General features: G+C 39.5%; 1 protein-coding gene across 8 annotated transcripts in view; it reads left to right on the top strand.

Moving 5' to 3' along the window:
* The first annotated feature begins 665 nt into the window (after positions 1-665).
* LRFN2 (leucine rich repeat and fibronectin type III domain containing 2) overlaps positions 666-8,055 on the top strand; it is a 225,064-nt gene continuing 217,674 nt past the window's right edge. For 7 of the 8 annotated variants that reach the window (XR_011808172.1, XR_005264685.2, XR_001188642.5 and 4 more), the window contains exons 1-2: positions 666-732; positions 4,303-4,433. The gene's annotated coding sequence lies outside the window, so the exon portion shown is untranslated. Of the gene's footprint in view, positions 733-1,074; positions 1,097-4,302; positions 4,434-8,055 lie in introns of all 8 variants that reach the window. The other variant, XM_021270378.4, reaches the window with a different exon arrangement.

Below are 8,055 nucleotides of genomic sequence, written 5' to 3'. Positions count from 1 at the left end.
AGGGAAAAATATGAATGCCAAATCACCTGTATGTCAGGAACTCCATGACAACAGTAGCAGTCTTAAAACAGAAGAGTGAAAATTAATTGTCCTGCTGAGACATTTATTGCTGCTTTTGTTGGACACAGAAGACAATATTACTAGGACATGTAAAGGAATTCAGAACAGGAAGAAGACTTTGTGACCTTTCATCAGTTACATTATACAGGATCAGGGAACTGTTTAGCACAGTCACTTCCTCGTCTTCTCCTCTTAGTCATAAAACACTTCTCAGGACCACAGGAGAATATGAATGATCACAGTGCAAAAGAGGCAATATTTTTTACCACTTTACTTGTGTTAGAAGAATATTGGGCATACTAATTAAGACGTTCTACAGAAGAGTTATAAAACAACCCACTGCACTTAACAGCCTGTCTTATTGCAGTATGTAGTGGGTCAGTCAGATAATAAACAAAGAAAGATCAATTGTAGCTGTTGGGAGTAGTAGATAGGAGTTATGTTCAGGCCTGGATAAAGTTTTAGGCAATGTCACTTTTCTAGGAATTTATTAGGCTAAGTTCCACATGTGAGTGCATTCATCAGCTTTACTGAAGTCTGCTGAGTTGTATCAGTGGAAGCCAATGAAAATTGAGGCCAGGAAATATAGTGAACCTTCAGCTCAACTACTTCTCTAACCATGGGGTCTCAGCATGTAGCGAGTAGCTGGTGTCATGGTTCAGCAGGATGTCAGTGAGTAGTGCTTTAACTAACAGTTATTTTTTATTTTTTTCCCTTCTGGGCAGTCAGAAGTGATGCAGTGATGTTTCTGCATTTGTCTTGACTTGTACACTTAGTAGATGTGGTTGAGAACATATGGAAGGAGGTGATGAAGCAGTTGGTATTGTATGCCCATGCTAAGGCACTGTATTTGGAAGAAGAATTAGAATTGTAAAGGTTGGAAAAGACCTTCAAGATCATCTGGTCCAATCATCACCCTAATTGCTACAATCCCCCAAGTAAAAGTGGGAGAAAGGCTACTGTACTCTCTAGGAAGATGTATAAAAATTATAAGATTAATCAGTTTATAGGAAGTGAAGAGTATCTGTCTTTACAGGTGAATATATGATGCTAACTCATAAGTTGTAAGTTTTTAAGGAAGTAATGCTCACTGTATTTCTACTAAAAATGAGCTCAGTTCGCTTATGTGATTTTAACTCCCTGGGGAGTGGAGTATGTTGGGGAGTAGGCTCAAGACTTTAAACTCAAAACTTATAGTTTTTCTCAGGCCCAACCACCAAGTGAGAGAGGCCTCATTGATACTACTGAACGCATGAACACACTTAGAAGGACCCAGAGCATGGGCAATGAGTTTCCAACAGAGCTGGCACCTGAAATACCAACATCATGTTCAGGACAGCAGTCTGAAAGAGTCTGGGCTTTGTTACCCCCAGGGCTCCTGGGATGATTTATGCACCTGTTCAGTTAACAAAATTGCTGGAAACGGAACTGGAATATTTTTGGGTATTCTGGACAGGCAGGATAGAGTAGGCATTTATTTTTCAGGTTAGTTCACACTGAAACTTTTTATTTTGACACTTTTTCTGCAGCTTTAAATTTACCAAATAAAATTGAGTGCAAAGTAAAAGGCAGCTGTTAGCTGCTCACTTACTGATCCAATTTACCAGCTAGACAAAGTTTTCTCTGGTCCTCTTCCCAAGGTAGGCTAGACAGAGACCACCTCATTCCTATAATACCTCCTCCTTCCCATCTTTACCCCTTCTCTAAGTTATGAGGGAATGGAAGTGTAATTTTTTTTTGAAGAAGTAGAGGAGTAGGAAAACCTGTTATCATCTAGGTCATTTGAATTATTAATTTATCAGTATCTCTACCCCTCATTTTGCTATGTCCAGGTGCAGATTGTTATGCCTTTCTCACCAGTCAGTTAAAGGTTTGCAGCTGAGAGGTCCTGAGGAAGCCTTATACTCAAATTGTGTTGTGTGGGTGTTGTGGTTTAACCCAGCTGGCAGCTAAGCACTACTCAGCTGTTTGCTCTTGCCCCTGTGGGATGGGGGAGAGAATAAAATTAAAGTTTGTGGGTTGAGATCTTTCTTTAGGACAAAAAAGAAAGGAAAACTAATAACAATGATAATAGTACTACTAATAATAATGTGTACAAACCAAGTGATGCAAAATGTAATTGTTCACCATCTGCTGACTGATGCCCAGCTTGTTCCCCCACCCTGGGGGGGCTGGCACTTAACCAGCCACCCTATATTAATTGTTCAGCATGATGTCAGATGATGTGGGACATCCCTTTGGACAGTTTGTGTCAGCTGTCCTGGTTCTGCCCCCTCCCATCTCCTGCTGCACCTGTAGCCTGCCTGCTGGCAGGGCAGCACAAGGAGCTGAAAAGTCCTTGGCTTAGTGTAAGCATTGCTCTGCAACAATTAAAACAGTGTGGTATCAAAAATTAAATCAGTGTGGTATCAACATTCTTCTCATCCTAAATTCCAAACACAGCACCATACTAGCTACTAGGAGGAAAATTAACTCTATTCTAGCGAAAACCAGGACAGTTGGAAGACCTCACCTCAAGCCATTTCCAAAATCTTTAATGGATATCTTGTGTTTTTGATGGCTTGATATTAGAAAGTGTCATTTCACAATGAAGTGTTGGATGACAACTCAGTACTTCTTCATTCCTCCATACTCAAAAGACCTTGTAGAACATAATTGTAATTTCAACTGCATCCTGTTCCTGCTTCACAGGAACAAGCTGTTCACTTTCTTCCCTTGCCCAGTCTTGCTTCAGAGTTTCTGGTCATCAGTACTTCCCCCTTACTACGTCCTGCTATTGAAGCACAGCAGCAACTGAAAGACGAAAGGTGGCAAACTATGCTGAATACTTGAAATTAGATTGTTTCTCGTTCCAGCCTAGAAAGTAAACAGGAATTATTCTCAAAGCAAGCCAGAGCAATTGGTGAGAATATTCTCCCTTTCGGGTGACATTTATCAGGAGAAACTCCAGTCTATGGCACAACAGATAATTAAAGAATTCTTCTTTTAGAAAAAAGAATTAAACTTGGAGTTGCTTGATGTGTGAGTAACTGTATATGCTATCACAAGAAGGAGCTCATACCAAGGCCAGTATTTATGTAGCAAAGGAGGTGCTAAAGCAAAGAGCTAATGTATGAATCTGCTTTAAAATATGTAGGTGAAACCAACGTGTTTTCTCCCAACATTTAGCCTCTTGTTAGTGTTTATTATGCTCTGCTGATTTCAATAGCAAAAATTGAGCAAGATGCCCAAGGAAGTAAACTATGAGACAAAACTATCAATAAGCTCAATAAGATTTACCTGAAAATCCCTTGTCCAAGGCAATTTCTCCATGTAGGAGGGTGTCCAAAGGGAAGGCTTCACTATGCTACTTCAATATTCTTCACTTGTACTAGTATTAAGGGATGAGAGCTTGCAATCTCTTTAAAATACCACCATTAAGAAATTAATTGTTGTCTGGATTTCTGAAGACATGTCTCCTAATGACCTTCCATTTTTCATTTATCAGGAAAGCAGATCTTTTGTTAATGTTGTCACTGCACTGCCATCATTAAGATTAGCCTTTAATTTATTCAGCTTCCAACCTCTTCTTTGCTGCATGTTCAGATTCACTTCTGCCTTGGTGGTCAGAAAGGCATGTTGTATTAAAAGTGGGATAGTTGTATTCAATCTGCCCTCTACATATGGTACTTAAGTGCAGGCTGATTCTGAACCTTTCCTTGACCAAGTTGCGTGAAAATTTATCCATATGCCTCCAAGCTTTATAACTATCCATGGTAGCTTAGACTTATTTTACCACCAAAGTCCAGATGTAATCTTAGAGAGGAAGTTGCAAATGGAACCAAATATCAATGTTGCGGAACTAAATCCTCGCTTTGAAACTTTCACTGCCACAAGAAGAAAGGGGTGGAAGAGTAGATAGGAAACAACCCTATAGTAGCTTCTGTGCTCTCATTTCAAGTCTAAGTCTTGTTACTAGACAATACTAATGGTAGTCCAAGCTGAGATGGGCATCATCTTAATAGAGTTCTTAAGGCCAGATCATCAATAAGCTGAGTCTAGCAGGAAGTTGTGTTATTGTGATATCCTGTGAGCAAAGTAAAAAGTTCAGTAAACAATCTAAACCTACACAGTGCTGCTTATCCTTAGCAATTGCTGGATGATGATGTTTTTTGAAAAGGCTTTTCTCGGTTCTTACAGTGAGCTTGTTTTGGATTCTTAATATGCACCTTGAAGTTTGAAGTGCCTGTTGTTTTGCAATAGGTGGCTTGGGACTGTCCTGCATGACTTTTGCTTCTGCTGTGTTATCCAGCCTCAATTCTGCCTACTTCTTATCCTGCGTGTTTTGGAGCTGGAATCTGTCATCACTGGCCTCTGCTTGGTGTTTCCTTCAGGTAAGATCTGTATCCTGTCCAATTCATTGTGTGCCATTACCCATAGTGGAATGCCAAAACTTAATCCCTCCTCTTTCCATATATTTCATCTATTGTGTTATCCCTCTTTTGAGAAAACCCTATTGAACCGATGAAGGGGTTATACTATACTCACAAATCTTCCACTTCTCAGCTTGCACTTGATAAATTGGGCTTGGCCATAGCTTGAGAGGCAGCTGACTGCCAAGTTCAAAATACCCATCCTAAAGGCAACATCTAGGGTATGGAGTTAAAGGTGGCCAAAACCATAATTCATGCACAATCTTGAATGCTCCAGCTCTTGTAGCTGACTTCTACAATGCTGCCAGCTTGTTTAATAGTAAGTAGCTATCTCTCACTAAATCATTCTTTAGACATGGCAGCCTACTGGGTGATGGAGGACACTGTTAATGTATCTTTTTGGCAGCCGTGTAAGCATCCCAGTCAGGCTGACAGTGGACACTTAGACTTAGTTGAAGTGCATACATATAACAGTAAATAAAATGTGTTCTGATAATCTTGCAGAAGGACAATCTGATCATTAGTGCGCATGACTCTAGGCATGGCAAACAACTCTTTTGATCAAAGACAGCAAACTAGAAGATCCCAAAATATTGGGAGGGGCATGAAAACTTTTTTTTTTTTTTGTGAATATTTCTCATGTTTTGTATGGCTCATGGTTATTTAGCAAGGAGAAGAAATCTAACCCTACTCCAAGCCTCTTTCTGGGAGTCACTCATTTCTTTAAGTGAAGGTGATATTTTTTCATTAAGTAGTCTGGAAAGATCCTTCTTCTATTTTTGTGATAGTTTAGATGACAGGCCAGACCTCTTACAAAATAAATTGTAACCAATGAAACACTTACCTAGTGCCTAGCCATCCAAATCTTTTGTACACATTTCTTCAAGTCTTCTTGACACTAGGATTTGTAAACGGGGGAAAGCTTTTATGATAATCCTCAGTTTTAACCTTGCAAAGCCTCAACATCAAGCCTCTAGTTGTGCCGGGGATGTTTGGTTGGATATTAGAACTTCCTTTACTGAAAGGGTTGTGTGTATTGGAACAGGCTGCCTTGGGATGTGGTTGCATCACCATCCCTGGAGGTCTTCAAGAAACATGTAGATGTAGAACTTAGTAGCATGGTTTAGTGGGGGACTTGTTAGTGTTAGGTTAAAGGTTGGACTCAATGGTCTTAGAGGTCTTTTCCAACATGAATGATTCTAAGATCATTCCTCTCTTCACATGGTGGGCTATGAGGTTAAAAGCAGTCCACATTCCCTTCATGATGGAGTTAAATTCTCTCTTTTTCTGCTGGTTGCACTTGTTCAGAGTGGTATTGGTGGTACCAGCATGTGATCAGAGCAGTATCAGTGAATGTTGTGACAGATTACTGCGTAGCTCTGCTGGCATAGTTTTCTACATGAGGTACGTCTATAGCCTCTTGCAAGCACTCATGGTAGTAAAAAGGCCATGGCATTAAGAATGTAGGTTTTGTATGCCCAGCTCAGTAATGATCTTGAAAGGAGCTTTTTGATTTCACAATCCAAACACTGGAATGTTTTTTCAGGTACTATTTCAGACTTCCCTGTGAGTGGTAAATAGTTTAACTCAGCTCAACAGTTAGTTCATTTCACTGAAAACAAAACAGTAGGTCATGTGTAAATTGGTAGCTTTCTGAACACTTGTTTTCTCACATTAAGGTGCTTCACAGCATAACCTCATGTCTTATTTTAAGGTTTATTAAGAACTGTACTAGTACAGCATTTCCTTGCAGTCTCATGGGAATGTCTAGGTGAAATCCAATTCACAAGAACAACTTCAGTGAGTTGAGAACTTAATGGGTTGAATTTGACTGCAGATTTCTGGTCTGAAAGGAATTGTTATAGCTTAATAGATCATAATATTTATGAGCTGCTTGTGAGCCTATGCCTGTACATAGAAAGATCCAAGTCAAACATCTATTTAGTGGTGTATGGAGAAGCTCTGAATGTTCCAGAAACTTGCATTTAAAAAAAAAGCCTTGATATTTGACACTATCCCAACTAATGCTTACTTGCTAAACTATATTGCCTTCCCGTGTAGGGAAACCAACAGTTCTAGTTACCCTGTTGCTTCAGTATTTTTCAGCTGCATGTACTTGCATATAGTTCTATCACAATCTTTATTTTTGAAATGCTAACAACTGATAAGCTCTTAACTCTTATGTCTTTTAGTTTTTATTAAAGTGTATGTGTGTGGAGGAATAGGACAGGGACGGACGAGCAATTGTGATTCTCAGATTCTTTTACTGTTATGCAACTGACTTAAGCACAAATTGTCCTGGCCTCGCTGTACATGTTCTTATGAATTGTTTCTAGACTTACTAGGATCTTCAGGTGCACCATCACCATGAGAATTTACAAGGAGATTTTCCCTTTGTTTTTGAATATGTATATTTAAACAAAATATCTATGCCTTTAATCAATCAGGAAAAGTAAATATCTGGACAACCTAAAAGATTACCTTTAATCACAATTGAAGGGAGAAAACAGATTGACAGCTAGGCCACATACAAAAGTATTGTGGGAATGCACCACAGAGTGAATTTTGTGACTAGGTTTTACTTTACCTTTTTTTTTCCAGTCTTGTGAAAAAGATTTTATACTACTGACTTTGTACTATCACATCAAAAGGCATAATTTGGGCCTGTTAATCTTCTTTCTTTGCCTTAATCCTTCAGGTTTAGGGGAAGGATTGATATTCAGTTCTGTACACTGCTTTTCAAATCATTTTTCACCATTCTTAAAAGCTATTAGGTAGCATTCCCTATACTGCTCTGCTTCTCTCCAAGTCTGCAAAAATCACTGAGTCATCTTCTGAAGAGGCAATTTATTTGAAAATTTGCAGAATTTCTGGCATTTTGTCCAAATTCATCCTTCGTAAAAAATCTTAAATTGTCAGTGGGTTGTACTTCAGGAGGGATCCTCCTAACAAATTAAGAGCTCTGCAACCATGTATCTTCATCACTAGTGTCCTACTGAGACCTGTGAGTAGTCACTAAAGCCAGTAAAACAAGAGCTGAATGATACCTGACAAGCAGCAAATCCTGGAGGTGTTGATGGAGGTGCTGACTTGGGTGTTATACTAGGTAAGAGGTGGTCGGTCTTTTTCAGAAGCAAAAGCGCCACATGCTCTTGCATTTTACTTTGTCATAATAGTTTGGCAGAATGTGAAACCTCACCTTGAGGTGAAAACACCATTGTTGTTTCAGGACAGAACCTGAGAACAAACGCAATCCCATCCCAAAGGAAATGCTGTGCTTCTGGCCTTTAAGCTTATTGACAGAGCTTTGCACTGAAAGCTAAGGAGGAATTGGTGCATGTAGTTCTGGGTAGGCTTGCCATGTTATTATCTGCTAAAGTGACTAACATCTGTCATCACGTAGTCCCACAAGGAATAACATCCCAGACAGTGAACTCTGAACATGAATGCCAAAGACATCCTGGCACTGTTTGGTATTTTCTGCACTAGCAGTGAATAATACACCCCTAAGTCTCGTTTCTACCCAGTCTGGAAACAGAAATGGGCCTAGAACAGCTGACAGTTTTCAGACTTGTAATTTTGT

This window comes from Anas platyrhynchos, chromosome 3 (assembly GCF_047663525.1).
Source record: "Anas platyrhynchos isolate ZD024472 breed Pekin duck chromosome 3, IASCAAS_PekinDuck_T2T, whole genome shotgun sequence".
NCBI lineage: Eukaryota > Metazoa > Chordata > Aves > Anseriformes > Anatidae > Anas > Anas platyrhynchos.
Note: the sequence above shows the minus strand (reverse complement) of the source record. Positions and strands in the feature narration are given on the sequence as shown.